The sequence below is a fragment of the Frieseomelitta varia genome, unplaced genomic scaffold (genome assembly GCF_011392965.1).
Source record: "Frieseomelitta varia isolate USP_RPSP 00005682 unplaced genomic scaffold, Fvar_1.2 scaffold_690, whole genome shotgun sequence".
In the NCBI taxonomy this organism is placed as follows: Eukaryota; Metazoa; Arthropoda; class Insecta; order Hymenoptera; family Apidae; genus Frieseomelitta; species Frieseomelitta varia.
In genome coordinates this window covers 140,237-157,965 of record NW_025110468.1, presented here as the reverse complement: position 1 = coordinate 157,965, position 17,729 = coordinate 140,237, and the positions used below count along the sequence as shown (strand labels likewise).

The 17,729-nt window shown below is 37.3% G+C and overlaps 1 protein-coding gene and 2 non-coding genes across 3 annotated transcripts in view; all 3 read left to right on the top strand.

Moving 5' to 3' along the window:
• Positions 1-17,729, top strand: part of LOC122535257 (ras-GEF domain-containing family member 1B-like) — a 176,979-nt gene that overhangs the window by 49,932 nt on the left and 109,318 nt on the right. The window lies entirely within an intron of this gene.
• Positions 12,543-12,759, top strand: LOC122535263. Its single transcript, XR_006308124.1, has one exon. It is a non-coding gene; the product is annotated as a small nucleolar RNA U3 (small nucleolar RNA).
• On the top strand, positions 13,163-13,379 carry LOC122535262. Its single transcript, XR_006308123.1, has one exon. It is a non-coding gene; the product is annotated as a small nucleolar RNA U3 (small nucleolar RNA).

The window sequence follows — 17,729 nt, the reverse complement described above, 5'->3', positions numbered from 1 at the left end:
TGTCACTTAATGTGATTATTGGTATATGATCCTGAAATTGAACTGCAAACTAATCTTACCAGTAAAATTACAAATTGAACCTGCAACTAAATTCCTGATACTACGTTAGCATTGCACAATACGTTTCATCGTGTGTCTTTCATCTTAATTTCTTTAATTTCTTAAGGGGTTGCATACCTCTGTATGGTTGCGAGAATTGAAGAGTTTCTTTGGAGAAATAAAATTACATTTATTAGAAAAAATACGTATTTACTACATGTTGTTCAATTGATTGCTTAAAATTTGAGCTAAGGTGGTAGAATCTGGCAGTTATTTAGCCATGGCCGTTTCACCGAAACACCGTTTATGTCAAATATGTCTTACAATCAGTATGATTTTATACAAGGCAATTTTTTTTTATTTTTATGTCAAATTGTATGAGAGAAACTAGTTTAAAATGTCAATTTTTTTCAAAAATTACAGTTATCCGTGTTTAACCATGTAACTTTCGTCGTGAATTTTCCTTTTAATAAAAAGCAAAGAGAAAGAATATGTACGAATCAAAATTTCAATAAATAAATATATATATATATATATATATATATATATATATATATATATACATCACCAATTTTCGCCATCATCCAAATTGATTCAGTAGTCTTTCAGATACTTCTAGTACCGAGTGTTTGAAAATTTTATTTCGAGAAGAAAACGCTTTTTGATGTTATCAGTTATCAGTTATCTGTTATTAGTTTAGCTCGCGGAAGCTTCACGTGAATTGTTTTCTAGAGTATTCTAGAAGAATCATAACAACAGAATACTAATGGTATTCTAGAAGAATCGTAATAACAGTATTCTACAGTATTTTCTGAAAGAATCCTAATAACAGAATATACAACCTTTGGGAGATTAATTTTTCCAGTAGATACGCAAATACATTGATAACACAGCAACCCCTAATATTTCTCTGCGTTCTGTGCGTTATCTGGTTTAGGTTTTAAATTCCCTCTAAGCGCGAAAAATCGAGTTCCACGTTTCGATCGAACTGAATCCATAATTCTGCCATCGAGATACAAAACCGAGGAATATTTCAAAAACTAAAAATCGACTCCTCGTGTTTACCAATCCGATCGACTTCGAGACGAACGACAAAGCAAAATTTGACGAAGAGCTAATTTCTTTGTGATAAAGAAGACCATTTACTTTACTTTTATCGAGCTAATTTGGCGCTTCGGTCGATCTTTTCGAACGGAAATTGGCTGGCGACGCGGAATTTCTTTATAACGGTGGGAAAGCGATAAATTAATACGGGCGTCGGTTATACATGGGGGTTGAATTCGGGATGCCCGATAGTTGGAATCCAATCAAAGATAAACCGGCGGAACTATTCGAAATGGGCGTAGAATTAATATCGTGGTTGAATCCATTCTCGAATCGAATGCCGTTTGAATATTCCGGATGATTTTGATCGATGGAAATTCGTGATTATCTTTCAAGTGGCTTTGTCTGTGAGCTCGTAATGACGCAAGATATTTGAAGATCGTGTCATTGGTTGAAACTGGCTTGCCCTCATTTTCCTTCGTAACGGGCCGAAGAATGTTCCCCCGATGAATTTATCTTCCTTAACTCCGCGATAGATTGGCTGTTTCTGGAGTGAGCAGAAGTTTGAACATAGCACAGAACAGAACTTCTAAGAATTGGAACAAAATTTGTAACTTCTAGTCAGAAAGTAATAAATAAAAATTGTTAAAGACATTATTCAAACAAATTCTAATAAACGATCACGAGACATGTTTATGCTGAATTATTTTTTCCTTTTTTTTTTTTTGAGGGAATTATAATACATATATATGAGTATTCTATTACCAACAGAACTCGTAGCTTGTTAACTCTGTGCACGTGAATGTCTGACCAACCATTCACTTATACTACTGCAGTACTCGCGATGCTCGGTCTCCCGCGTCTTCTGAAACAAATTGAAATCGCAGTGTACAACACGAAACCTTTTGTCGTGCATTATGAATGCGAAATCAACAAGGCGGGACACACAAGGAGAATGACACAAGGAGTTTCAAGATACACATGTACAGCATTCGCTATTCTGTTTCGCGTTCCGGTATACACGATGCCTTCTAAACTTTCTCTGACTCTATTCGCGAATCAATTTTCACTCCTATTCGCGTCAACAAACAGAACATTATTAAACATAAATTTGAATTCTTAATCTCCAGTTTTCCATTGAATGAGAATTGATCGTTTCATTTATTTCAGTTCAATTCAAAGGTCAATGGACACGTGCTACCTATTTGTTTATGAATACGTAGACGATAATTTTAATCGACGCACGGAGGGAAATAAATTTGTCCTCGATCGATTGTCACGTCGTCGTGTCGCGAGACTCGTCTGAAGAAATTGCGTTTCGAGGAAATTCAATTTCTCGCCAGTTATGAACACGTCTTGGTCCACCTTTCAGCCGGTAGTAGCTGAACGAGTTTCAAAGAACAAATTTCTATTATTGCCGGGGTGTTCTTTGTGTCGACGCAGAAACGTGCGAGGATTCTGGCTGTTTTAAATATTCTCGCGATTTCTTAGCGTCGGTGGTATGCTTGGATACGCACGAAGCGAACACTCGACTGGAATTTTTAGCACGTCCGCGTGAACGATAAAACGTTCCCGTTCTACTCGCTTTCATAATGTTCACGGCGATATTCGACAACGTGCCGCGTTACACGCGTCATTTAATATTCATTAAACGTTGACGTTCGATCGGAACCGAGAAACAGCAAACTCAGTGCGATAGAAATTGTCATTGTTGTGTCAGAAAATAGCTCAAGTTGGAAATACGTCGAACGTTCCTCGTTGGAATCTTGCAGTAAATGTAAATATAAATTGATGATCTAGGTACGAAGAAAAATAGTGAATCTAAATATAAAAGACAGTGATGATGATAAAATGATGAAATGATACCAACAACGAGGGATGTGTTGCCATAATTCAGACAGGTGTATCTGATCAGATGGTGTGTTCCGCAAACAACTTACGAAAAAGGACTTTTAATATTTACCAATCAGACATCGATTTCATACACAATGACTTTCATTAATATTCGGATACTAAATATCGAAACTCTTTTGCAAAGAGTAATACACTTGAAACACCCATTTCAAAACTTGAAGACGTAACTATTTCTAAATCATTCATTTTGTTCTAACAATTAGTCACCTTTCTACCAGTATTTCTTCTTAGCAGTGTTCTCTTCGTAACGATTTCTGCTAAATTTTCTAGCTTATGATATATATATATATGAATTGTATAATCGTACTGTCGAAAGATGAACAAAGTACGCACGGCACTGAACATGTTAAGATTCTCTTACAACATACATACAGATAAACTCTTTTTTATGCTACTTTAATTTGACTTGATTTAAGAAAAAGTTACAGACACATCTGTAGCTGTATCGTCGTTTTCGGATCGGCTCCAAACACGCAAATCATTGCAATCTGAGCGAAATTCCCGGATGTTGCACGTGACACTTGTATGATTAATTTAATGTAGCCAGTGTACTCTTGAAAGAGAACGCGCCGAGGGAATGAACAGTCGCCGTGCATTTGTCGAAACGTCGGGATTTCTTTCACTCGGTTAACGAGTATCAAACACAGGAAGTTGCAATTAGGCGCGCCGAAGATTGTTTACACCGTGGCATTATTCATTGCTGCTCGGCGTCTCGTCGAGACCGGGCAGTGTATGTTGTATGTCCGACAATGTATGCGCAGGGTTGCCTCCGACCAACGTTCATTGCATCGCACGCGAAACTGCAACAACGAAAACATCGCGCGAACAATTTCGCGTCGGCTTTATTAAAAAGTTCACGAAACACTACGCGACCCCGTATCTCTTCAGCTTCTTTCCTTTCTCATGTCTCCAACCATTGTTTTTTTTTTTTTTTTTGGTTTTGTGTCCTCTCTGTTCCATTTCCGCTTGTATTTTCTCTCTCTCTCTCTCTCTCTCTGTCTCTCGTCGTCGTCATCGTGTCTTTTCTCTGCGGATACGTAAAACTGGATGTGATTTTCGATAAATTTATATAATATATAAAAATAAATTATCAAAAATAATTTATGATAACATTTGGAAAATTTAAGGACGCGAAAAATGCAAAAGAAAATGCACGTAATATTTTTGAAATGACGGAAATCTTTGCTTGGATTGTGAAAGTTAGATTGTTTTTCTCTACGTTCAACGTAGAATTTCGAATTTCTCAAGAAACTCACTATTTCTAGCCTGTGGACCCGAGTTGATTTAAAAAATAAGCCTCGAACAATATTTCGGTATTTTCTAAATTGACTGTATATATTCTGATATTCGTCCAAGAGAGCGTTCAAAATGACGGCGACGGGACGATTCTCTTTGTTTTAATTTGGCCGGAATCGGATTTTACGATGCACGCCGACGTAGACAGGAATGAGAAGCAACGAGCCGATTTCGCGTCGATGTAACCGAGCTCGTGAAATCGTAAGCAGCGAAACAGACGTTTGAGCGTGTTATTAAAAAATCAGGATATCGAAACAATCTCATTTCAGCTCGTTTGCGTGGTGTTATCGCGATTATTAAATACGCTTATGTTATCCATATACATTAGAGTTTGAAAGCATATATAAAATATATTCAAATTTTTTTCAACGAAATATACTTTTAAATACAATTTAATATAATTATATAATTTTAAATATAATATAATATAATTTAATATAATTTTTATCAAATTTTCCGCAAATACACAAATCATAGTCCTAATAATTAATTTAAAAAATTAGGAAATACAATTAGATTAAGAGATACATTAAAATGAATTAAAAATAAAATAATTTTGGAAACGAGCTGTTCGACGCGTTACACGCGTCCGTTGAATTAACGAGTGAATCAGAAGTGAAAAAAGAAAAAACGAATCTAGAATCCGCGCGAGAGCAACTTGGTTCCTAGCCGCCTGTTCAATGGTATTCGAAAAAGAAAAAAGTCAACATTCATGCGTTTCCTCCAGCTGCTACCTTATCGAAGAAGAGGGAAAGTAGGCGAATTCGGCAGAGGATGAAACGTCAAAAAATTCGAAATTAAACGAAGTCTACCTCGTTTAGAGCTGCTCGAATTCGGAGCCAAACGTTCATAAACCGTTTCTTTTTTAATTGGGCCACCTGCGAATCAGACCGGTTTGCTTTCAGTTTAATGAAACGAGTCGATTCGGGGCCACTTTCGGCTCGTTGTAACCAATTTGTAACCGGAGCGTGCAGAAGCGGTGCTCGATGAAAGAACGACGTATAGCGCGCGTGTTGCCCGAATTAAACCCGCGCTGTTTTTATTACCACGCGTTTCGACCATTTGGAAATTTCTTCATCAGCCAATCCTTTATACAATACACAGCTTGAGTTTGAATAAATAATTTCCATTTTTTTTTTTTTTTTTGAATAAATTGTAACGATGCATTTGTTATTCTAGTCAAACGATCGTCAAACTCGACAAGTCTGAACAGTAACAGTGAATAAGTATCTTTCAGGTTTATCATAGCAACGTGATCATTGCTGTCTTCTGTCTACAGACACGCGAACGAATTATCTTAGGATAAATTTGGGCGACAGTGCTTCAAAATATAAAATATGAATCTCTTATCGAATAGAAGATCTTCCAAGAATTCCGACGTGGAATCACTTTCACGCAAGATACGATCAATTTTCATCGCCAATCTAACCAATTTTCGGATACTTCCCAACTCTTCCCTCTGTTAATTGAGTAAAAGTTCCTTAGGGGTTAGTTTTATCAGCAGGCCGGTCTGCTCGGAAGAATTTCTCGGGGTAGGGGAGGGAGTTTCGTGACAAATCGATCGCGAAAAATTCCGACGTACCTTAACCTCAGCCGGTTAATTTCCCAAAATACCAACAAAACTTCGCCGGGGTTCGAGTTCCGCGAGTTCCGCGAATACCAACCCGAAACCGGTTGAAACCGGTTCGAACGATTCGCGTACGTCACGGCCGTGTGTCTGAGCACATGCTTGGCATGCTTGATTTCGGCGACTTCTTCTTCGACTTCGAGATCAATTTCCCCGCGATCCTTCATTCTGTATCATCCTGTGTTATTATTTGCACTCTGATGCAAAGTTTCGTTGTAATTGATTAATGTTAAGTTACGACCTCTCACATCGTCAGCTGTAAGCCGTTGTCGTCGTTGTCGATAAAATTGCGACGTAAATATACAGTGAAGAGCGTAACTGCATGAAAAATTAATAATTCAAATTTGTATAATAATAAATATTGTTATTAATGAATTAAATTGGTAGCTTAAGCTGATATAAACTTAGTAGATTGATATAATAAATTGATATCATTGAATTGGTATAAATTGATACAACTTCAAAGAAAAGTCATTTAACAGTCCGTCAATCAGTTTACATCACGAAGCGAACGGTGTTAAGTGAAGATACTTTCTTCTCGAAAATTGTAGAAATTAAAAGGTAAATGTAAAACATTGAAAAATCTTTTCCTTAATTAGATCTTCGATCACTTGTCCCTTCTATAACGACCTCTTAAAATATATTGCACGATATTTTTTCACCATTTTATTAAACGTCGATTGTGAGAGTTAATATTCAATTATTCTAATGTATAAGATTCAGTAGCATGGTAAAGGAAAAATCGTACAGCGAGTTTTAAGTTTTCGTTTCAGAAAGGAAATTTCAATCTTCGAGACCGTAATAGATTCAGTCACGAGAGAAATTTGTTTTACGTGGATTTTTCGAGAAAAAGTATCTTCACTTTTTTCCGCTAGATAATGTAAAATCATTTTTGGAGAAAAGAAATAAATTCACGATTATCAAAGTATAGAAGCTTCACACTTTGAAACGCGACCAAGTGAATCGTTATAGATCTTCCTTATATCAAGTTTAGTATTACTTCAAATTATCGACAATTTTTGGTTGTCATTGGTTATTGATTATGCTCTACACTGTATCTCGTAATACTATCCCTAACCATCAAATTAGAATATTAGTCAATGTTCGAAGGTAGATAGACCATCTCTCTTTAGTTTCTCATGGTTTATGACCGAATGAACTTGACCTCCAATGGCAGCAAATATTTAGGAAGATGTTATAATAAAAAGAGGATCTGGCCACGGAGTGAAGAGGGTGACAAATCATTTGATAAGAGGCTGTGTTTGACCGTTCAGAGCACTTACTCTGAAACCTTCGAATCCAGAAGATCGCGAATTTCAGTGATTTCTAACAAGTTAATATCTCAGTTCAAATCTCTCTTTTAAATTCATTCTTTATTCTTCAATTGTGACATCGAACAACCGAACAACCGAAGTATAATTTACCGAAGTGTGACAAAGAAAGATCTCACGGCAGCGAGAGTTGAACGTTCGACGGAGGTCGATTTTTTACGCGTCTGAGGACAAGTGTCTCGCTTATTACCAGCGAGAGAAGCGTTCTTTCATTCGTTCTTAAATCCTTGTTACTTTCTGCCTAGAGAGACCAGTCAAGATGGTTCTTCTCTTCAGCACGGCGGAGACGGTATTCTCCCTTTGGAAAGGGGTCGTCTTTCGTTACGCGAAGGAGCGCGTAACTGCTTGAAAAACTTTCGCCGAACGTCTGAAACAACGACTGGCAGTGGAAATCGTTTCAAGTTTCGCGGCCCTCTTTCCTATTCTTCGTCGTGAATATTTCACGAGTTTTCCACGAGTCCTCGGTGCCTCAACGAAACCTCGTGACGCACGAGATGCTCGTTTGGCGTCAAAAGAGTGAAAGGAAATAATCCTTGACCCGTCGACCAGAGTTGGGCATTATTCGAATAAATTCTTCGAATAAAATTTTATTCGAATAAAACTTCGAATAAATTCTTCGAATAAAATTGCAAATAAATTATTCGATATTTACGAATAACGATTTTATTCGAAAGAAGCTACAAGAATCTACCTCGTCGTTTCAGACGAGGCTGCAGACGAGGCCCCGACTTGACACACTGACAACGAAATTTGGAAAATCTATTCTAGTGCAATAGTAACAACGAATAAAAGAAGAGCGGAGAGGAGGTGTCCCTAATTTCATCTCAAGTTAAATAAACGTGTCTTTGTAGAGAACTTACAGTGAATTTACACATTACAATTAACTATCTTATGATTAATTAAACGTACGCAACTTAAAACTAAGACGCACGCATCCCTCGTCGTCCATCGGTGGCCCGCTGGGGGCCCAATAGTTTACTTATCAACTAATTGTACCTACAGTTCAATTTAGACCGTGAAATAAAGAAAGTAAAGAAATTTGCACAGTCTATACTGAACTGTAGGTTGCGTAGTTCTTAGCTTGATATCGTTTTACAAACATTACAGTTTGTAAAACGATATCAATTACCAAGACCCACCACGTGGAGGTGACTACGCACGGGTCTCATTATAATGTATTGCAAATCAGTACTTTTTCATATATTTATCACACAGGTCACAACTTGTATTGAATTTAATTAATTTCCTAGAGATAGAGAAATGGTATTCGTAAACTAAGACATAATTGTTTGCTTAATAACTAATTTAAGATGTTGAAAAAGTATTCTTGTTTGACAAATTAATAGGACTGAATTATTTTCCAAATTATAGATTCAAAGAGAAATTCTGGAAGTTTCTAATACTATTTAAATAGCAATAGTATCGTTAAACTAATATTATGTATATACATCCAAAAATATGACGGTAATTGTTAATGAATGTAACTATCAAAATATATGTTGTACGAGTATAATACGAGTACATAGTGACAATTGAACTGGTATTCAAGTTTAAATAATCATGATGATATTAAAAATAATTAATTAATTATAAAAGTAATTAAAATAATTCGTCAATGATGCGAAGCAGTTAATTAAAGTTTGTTAGAAATGTATTAGTGGCTCGATTACTACAAATGATTAATTAAAAATAGTACTTAGAAATGTTATAGAAGAGAATTTATTGTTTAATTGTTACAAATAAATTATTTGAAATATTAGGTAATGTTTAAACAATATAAAGAATATTCAGAAATATTATTCAAAAACTCACTTCTAAATTTTGATCGATGTGCACACGACGAAAGTTCAGTTGATAATGAGCCTCCGTACCGCTGAAGGTTAATTTAATATTTCGGTCGTCAGTGACCCGGAACTGTTGATAATTTTTTTTTAATATTTCGAGAAACAGTTCTTCTGTTATACTAATCAATAGTTTTTAGATTTCTATCGCAAGGTTACACTTTCATAAATATGTTATAATGTCAAACGTAATAATTTATTAATTTTTTTATCTATAACTGGCTAAAACTAAATTTACACTTTCATAATATTAATTTTTAAGTTATAACTGCATTGATGTATATTAAATAGAAATTTATGTAGAGGAAAGTTATGTAGTAAAAAATCGAGTTAAACAATAATCGTTTCTTCTGAATAACATATAAGCGCAACATATAAAAATTTTTGCTCGTTTATTGTTTCAGACAGCAGGAAATATATGTATTATGTAACTATCTTTTCCGTTATTGTAAATAAAATAATTCAATTATTATAAATGAATTATTCAAATTATGAAATAATGCTTTCAATTGTTATAAATAAAGTTAATTTTTTAAATAATATACAAAAATAGCATCGAAATGCATTATTTTACAATTTGAATAATTCATTTGAAACAATTAAATTATTTTATTTGTTTAATATTTCTAGACACTATTTTATAATTTTCACAATTTTTATATTATGATTAAACAATTAAATTAATTATTTCATTCAATAAGTCAACGTCATTTCTCTTAAGTATATTGTTCAAGATTCTTATAAATTTATTAGTTAAATATTTTAAATAACACTTAGAAATATTACAGAAGAGAATTTATTGTTTAATTGTTGCAAATAAATTATTGGAAATATTAGATGATGTTTAAACAATTAGAATATTCAGAAGTATTATTTAAAAATTCACTTTGACTGTTTAATCGATGTACACACGATGAAGGTTCAACTTGACGGCGTCGAGAGTCTTTGGTTTTTACCTCGCAATTGCGGGTCGTTAGGAAGAAAGGAAAAACAGAAAGGATGATGGAGGGAAGATGCTCGCATCTCGAGAAACCTCTTGTGGAGAAATTGCAAACGTGTATGGAAGAAAAACGCTCGTGAGAAATTGTTCGTGTGCTCAGATAATTACGTCAATTTAAAGCTCAATATCATTTATTTTTACTTTATTCTAATTTTCTTTTTTTCTTTTAAAGTAATTACAATTTATTTATAACGATAAAAATAGCTTAAGTAATCATATTTTACGGTGTGTGATTTCGGTACACTTAATCGAACATAGTTCAGAACAAAGGTAATTTTCCATCTCTAGAATTTTACCGCTTGGTTTCACCGAGGGAGAGAGAGAGAGAGAGAGAGAGAGAGAGAGAGAGAGAGAAAGTCCTCTGAGATTTCGTAGCGCAATTTTGATTTTCTTTCTCTTTTTTTAATTTCGCTGCTTCGTAGCGAGGAATTCTACTCGGCGGAGCTTATTGAAACGATAGAAATTGAAGCACCGAAAGTTACATTAAAGCGAAAGAAGGGCAAACGAGCGAGAGGCAGAATTAACCGTGCTGCAACTTTTTAGTGTGCTGTAACTAGGAACAGGTTAAGCTAATGAGAGTTTGGAAAAAATTGCGGACGTATCGTTTCGTTCGAGCTGCTGTAATTTCGCTGGTGTGGTAGCGAAGTTCGTAGCGAGTGAAGTTCATTAATTTAGCGAACGAGACAAATTTCTATTCATATTCTATTCCTTTAGATTTACAGCGACAATTTTCGTACGTCTTTTCATATCTCTTCTTACTTTATCCTACCGATGAATATCTAAGTACGATGATGAAATGAAGAAGAAATTGAAATCCATTGAGCTCGTTCTACTGATTCTAAGCAAACAAAGAAACATAACATTTTCGTAGAATTTTGCACAAATTTTTGTGTTTCTGTAAGCAAAGATAATTACCAATTTTTAGTTTCTATTCAGATTCTATTTTTCAAATAATTCCAAAACGACAATCTTCATATTTCAAAATAACACAAATTTCGTGTTTCTGCGAGGAAAGAAAACTACAATTCTAAATCTACGGCTGAAAAGTTAACTCTCTCTCTCTCTCTCTCTCTCTCTCTCTCTCTCTCTCTCTCTCTCTCTCTCGTGAAAATATAAAGTTGCACAAACATCAGCAGTCCAATTGTCGGCGAATCAGTCGGCAATTGTATCGTTCAGCTAGAATCGTTCCATAATGAATTGAGCAACCAAGAGGATAATTATATAATCAGAGGCTCAACTCGAGGGATTCGCATCAGCAAGAGACAAGTGGAGAGACGCTCGCTCGTTAGAGGGGAACAGACGCAAGAGACGACGACGCGTATCGTCTTAAGAAAATCGTCGCGCGCGCGGTTAATAGGCTGCTCGGCATAGTCGAACGCGATACAGAGAGAGTTCGAGTTCGAGTTCGCTGTCTAATTCTTGCCAACGCCATTATCCATTGTACGGAGAAGTCGGCTAATGTCTATCCTAAATGGATTAACCTGCAGTGTCAAGCTAAACGACGATATAATACCCAGCGAATTTCTGCAAATCGGTTTAACTTCGCGCAGCCGATCCACAAAGCGGAGCTAACTGTCTGGGCGTGCGTAATATACGCCCAAACGAAAACAAAAATTCCATCGTTATATTTCATCGCGCTTTCGCGTTTTTTTTTTTTTTTCTCTCTCTTTTTTTCAATCGAATCTGTAACACGTAATTGGAATCCTTGGTAATTGAAAGAAATAGTGGGAAATTGGAAACTTTGCAAAACGACAACTCGATTTTAGTAGAATGGACAATCTTTCGAGTGTATAATTGTAGGATTCTCGGACGAGACCCCTTATTTGTAGGAATCCTAGCTTGAGATCCCAATTTGTACGAATTTTGTTACAGGATAGTTGTTTATTATAGGTTAAATAAAAAACAATTCGTTTAATGATGATTATAATGATTAACTCGCGACTCTCAATTCACTCTCTTCTCTCTTGCGCGGCTCGCTCACTCTGCTCTCTCTGACGTCTCGACACTCGCTGTTCTCTTTGGCTACTCGATACTCACTCTCTTCTCTTTGGCTTATCAATACTCATTGTGTTCTTTTCGACTTCTAGATACTCAATGCCTTCTTCATCTGCCCAAAGATTCGTCATTCATCCATACATACACACATATAACCAACAAACGCATCCATACCTTAGTGTCATAAACGCTAGGCCTGAAGGACTCGCCATAAAACGATCCCAAATCCAGGCCTAACTTTCTCTACAGTTTATGGCACTTGGGACATCTGATTGCGATTGTTGGGGAAAGTTCTGGGCCCTTTCCCAAAATTTGCCTATCCCACGCTATCTTCGTCGTTTTTATACGTTATTTCAGGATCTTCTTCATAGATGGCTAGGTAGTTCGAAACAGTACTTGCAGTCGAAAAAGCATACTGTCAGTTACATATAGGCATCGTCGTGGCTGCAGAAACCAAGATCATACTCCACAGGATCATTTCTGTAGTGGATCTTACTCCGTTCTAAACCAAAGGACGAGTTAATGCAGCCACGATGAGGAGTTTTTGGCACCTTTTCCTGAGCGTGAGGCAGACTCGGGAGATTGACTTTGGTTTTAATCTCTCAGTCATCGATGATCGTTCAGTCCTTGCACTTGGTGCAAGGATGAGGGGAAAGGTGCGTTCTGAGTGGTCTATTTTTGTTTAAATATCAAACACACAGTCTCTCTTATAAATACGATTGTGAAACAACTGAGTAGTACTAACGTGGGAAAAAATTAAACGAAATTTAAACCCACGTGGTGTTTATTAATATTTATGTAATTAGTAGCCGTAAACAATCCCAAGTCCCAGGTCTAACTTTCTCTACAGTTTATGGTACATCACTTGGGACATCTGAGTGCAATTGTTGGGCACTTGGAAAAGTTCTGGCCCTTTTTCCAAAATATTTGCCCATTCCACATAAATCTATCTTTGTCGTTTTTATACGTTATTTCAGGATCTTCTTCATAGATGGCTAGGTAGTTCGAAACAGTACTTGCAGTCGAAAAAGCATACTGCCAGTTACATATAGGCATCGTCGTGGCTGCAGAAACCAAGATCATACTCCACAGGATCATTTCTGTAGTGGATCTTACTCCGTTCTAAACCAAAGGACGAGTTAATGCAGCCACGATGAGGAGTTTTTGGCACCTTTCCCTGAGCGTGAGGCAGACTCGGGAGATTGACTTTGGTTTCAATCTCTCGGTCATCGATGATCGTTCAGTCCTTGCACTTGGTGCAAGGATGAGGGGGAAGGTGCGTTCTGAGTGGTCTATTTTTGTTTAAATATCAAACACACAGTCTCTCTTATAAATACGATTGTGAAACAACTGAGTAGTCTTATCGTGGGAAAAAATTAAACGAATTTCAAACCCACGTGGTGTTTATTAATATTTAAGTAATTAGTAGGATACCTGCACGCTGTCACGACTCGCTACTCTCTATTTTACCCTAAAATCTTGTTCTTCATACATACTTCACACGCATACACATAGAACTGTATTTTAGGCAAACAAATTAGACAAGATTCTCTCTTTTAGGCCGCGCAGGAAGAAATTTCGAATAATGAGAATTCTTCATCCCACACAATTGGAAAAATTAACAAATACAACGACGAATGTCTGCGAATATAAATTTTCTTTTCAGCCACTTGCGCTGGCAACTGATTGCGGACCACAACGAGTAACCGAACCGTATACAATAATTCGTTGCTTTCTTTTCGAAGTCGTCGGTATGATATCACTGTATAGATATTATTGAGAAATAATAAATTTATATTATATTACTCATTTTGCCTGGGTTATGCTTAAATATACTTAAAACTGAGAAAATATTGCAATTTTGGGACAAAAAATTCTCGACATGCGTAGCACGTCATTCCAACGCAAGTGGTTAATTTTGTCGGAGGCATCGTACGTAAGGAGAATTTTTCTTCGAACTTAATTACTTATCCTAAGCGGGCGATGAGTCCTATTCGTAGCCAGTGTCAAATTTGTTCACTCTTGATTTCTTTCCAAGTATTGAAATATTGAAATATTTGGTTCAAAAATCGATCGTGTATCGAAATAATTCATTTGGATAAATGTCTCAGAATTTTCTTAGATTTCTTGGAAGTTGAAAACAGTGAAAAAAAGGAAAACGACCCAGAGTCGACGCAATTTAAAAAAAAAACGGGAGAGTGAACAAATTTTATTTATTCGATTCACTGATAATTGATAATAGAACGTTCAACATTCGGCGACTGATTCGTTGGTAGATTTGGAGCATTAATAGCCTTTCGGGTATTAAAGAGGAGATTTTCGTGATTTTCGTACAAGGAATCACGGAGACTGGAGCAACTCGACTAATGATTCAGTGGATTCGGAGGAACGCCGAAAATCGATGAACCGAGAGAAAGTTTCGACAATGGAGGGAATATATTAGGGTATTAAAGAACATCTGCTGGAACTAGTGATTTCGTAAAATGTAGTCCTGGAAACGGTGCTTTGACGATGAAGTTGGCCAAGCTAGTTCGTTCAACTCTGCTCGACTTTTTGCTTCCAGCCAAGTGATGCTCCGAAGTTCCGCAGACTAGTGGATTGTTTCACAGTGCAAAGATGTCGAGATTGTGATTATTTCGAGAACGAGAGTTCAGTTGGATAAATGGATTTTGAGGAATATTTGTTTAACCTTTCGACGGTGAAACGAACAAAGAACGAAGAACATCAGACACAAAACGTACGTATTTCTAACGAGATGGAAATGTTCGAAATAAATATTAATAAAATATTAACAGAATAAATAACGTTAAATGATTAAATAAATATCAGATATTAATGTTCGAATTATTCCGATTTGTCATCTATTATGAAGTGACAAAGATCAGAAAACACGAGGCAACAATTCTCTCGAATTGCTGGCCCCTTTTACATTTATCCACGTTGGAAACAACTCTGAGCGAACCGATCGTTTCGAATCGAACAAGTATAATTCGCTTCCACTTGGTCGAGTGGTCCGATCTCTCTCTCTCTCTCTCTCTCTCTCTCTCTCTCACGAATCGTCGAACATCAGAGAGAAAATATCTTCTAACTCTAAGAGAGATTCGGCGCGAGTTACAGGATTAATCACGGGCATATCAAACGCATCGAACGCATCCAAAAGATATTCCATTTTAAACAAACGGAACAACTCGCTCGAGCTGGTACCAACTTCCCGCTTTCGGCGCTCGCACAAAAGCAACGGTAACCGGATTCCAGTGGAAACGAACGTTAACCGAATAAACGGAAACTTTTCAACCCGAGAGCCACGCGCGCGCGAACGAATTGGAGGCAACCATTGATTCTTCCCATGGAAGAAAAAAAAGAAACACCTCGCCCCTGAGGGTTTCAACTCGCGTTTCAACGCCTCCGCTTGCCGCGATCTGTCGCCACGGATCACTCCCGACACCTCCGGGGTGTTTCCGTTTCCGTTTCGAGCAAAGGAATTCGCGAAAATTCGAAATACGACGGCGAGCATCTCGACGAATCCGTTGATATATGGGAGCAGGGCGACATCGCGAATCAGGTTGGGGGAGGGTGGAAAATGGCGAGAAAGGGAAGCTCGTACCTTCGGAAACAGGAAGAAGAGGGTTCCGTTGGAATTTTTCTTCCGTTTCTTCGTTTCTCGCCGGGCTCTCACGGGCAGCGTGATTTACAGACCCGTCCCGAATCTCTGGACGACAGCGGAAATTTAAGGTCCGGCCGTCTCGCTGGCCCGGACGATCCAACGATCTGTTTGGCAAAAAGTGGAAAAACGCGAAAACAGGTCCGGTTTTTCTACTTCGACTGCGGCCAACTTTCCTCGTTTCTCCCCTCGTCGCTTCACCACCCGAAGGATTCTCCGATCATTTTTTTTCCGTGGGGAGAAGAATTTTTCTTTCGTCCCTTTGGAAGGACTTTCTTCTTTTTTCTTTCTTTTTTTTCTTTTTTTTTTTTTGTCGTGGTTTCGACAGCCGGCGAAATGAGATTTTATCCTTGATCGTGAATTTCCCAATCATTCGTCGGGAAATGATACTTGCCTCGATTATCGAAGATGAGATTTCTCATCAACGCACAAGTAGAGCAACGTACTTTTATTCGGGGAGATCTTGAACCTCTTGACTGTCGCTGTTGGATTTTATACCTTCGACGTGAATTGATTTAATAGCTTGAACTCTTGTTACACGAGGAAGTAGATTGTAGTCTCTGTTACGTGTTATACCGAGGGAGTAACGAGTCTTTTATTCCATCATTTCCATGCCCGTGTCATCGTTTCCCGATACTTGCTGAATCCGACGGTTTTCCGCTCGCGTTTCGCGGATCTACGTGTCTCTCGTCCTCGTCGAATTTCAGTCGTTCGAACGAAAAATTCGGAAACGTTCGTCGACTTTAATACCGCCGACTCCGATTGATTTAATCTCTGCTCCTGATCTCGAACACCGAGGCATCGCGTTGCTTGCTTTGTGAAAGAAGAGAGATTTATTTACACTTTTGTTCCACCGTGGAACAACGTGGAACGAAGTTGAAATGAAAAGATCACGAGAATCCTTCTCCTGGAGGATTAAATAACAGACGAGTTGGAGAAGCATCGCGTAATGTAACTTGAGCTTTCGAAATATTCGTCGCGATGCTCGTCGTTACGAGTGCACTGTTGTCCTTAATTAAAGCCGATTATCTACCTTCTCTGAGAACAAAAACAGAAAAAAGAAAAGAGAAAGAAAGGAAGGAAGGAAGGAAGAAAGAAAGAATGAAAAGAATGAGAGTGGAACGAATCGAGGCAGGGATAACTTCGTTTGTTACGCTTTCACGACAATGTGAATCTTTTCATCTGCTTGTTACCGCGTTCGCGCTGTTAATCTTAATCTGGCGAAGATGAAAATGAAGCTGCAGTCCGGGTGAATCGAGTGGGAAACTTGGACAAATGTTAGTTCCGTGGTGTGAGGGAAGTTTCCGCCGGATCTAAAATTTATTTCATCGCGTGCGGGGTTACTAAAATAGCCCTGAAAAAACGTAGATTCCATTTTCCTCCTCCTCTGTCTGCTTCAGAACGCTCGGCGTTCAATTTTTGCATTTCGTTTCATTTATATTTAAATTTAAAATCTTCTGTGCAACCGAAGGGTTGTTTCATACATACGTGAAAATTCCGTCATCTTTTTCGAAGTTTCGAATTGACGAAGATCAACGTGCGCTTTTCGCGCGTGAATTCTCTTTCCAAAATGTCTGACCAATTTTTCTGTACTTTCGTATAAAAATGATTCGCGACAACTGCGAATCTGACGAGCCGTTGCGAAGATTTACATAAAAATCGGATCGCTAACATACTGACACTCCGACGCAAGTTCAACAATTTCTTTTTTTTTCTCGTCGAAAACTTACTTTCTTCTTCTTCTTCTTCTTCTTCTTCTTCTTCTTCGTCTCGCAGTTTCCACTCGAGAATAAAAGCTCTCGAACAGCTAATCTTCCGAAGTACTACTTGAATTCATTCCTCCTATCCTCGTTACTTATTTTTTAATACTAGATAATAATACCAACGTTCTTCTTGCAGGTAATATCGCACATTCTTGTCGCAAGGTAATAATGGTTCTCTGATGATAAGAAAATTAAAACGAAAAAAAAAAAAGGAGAAG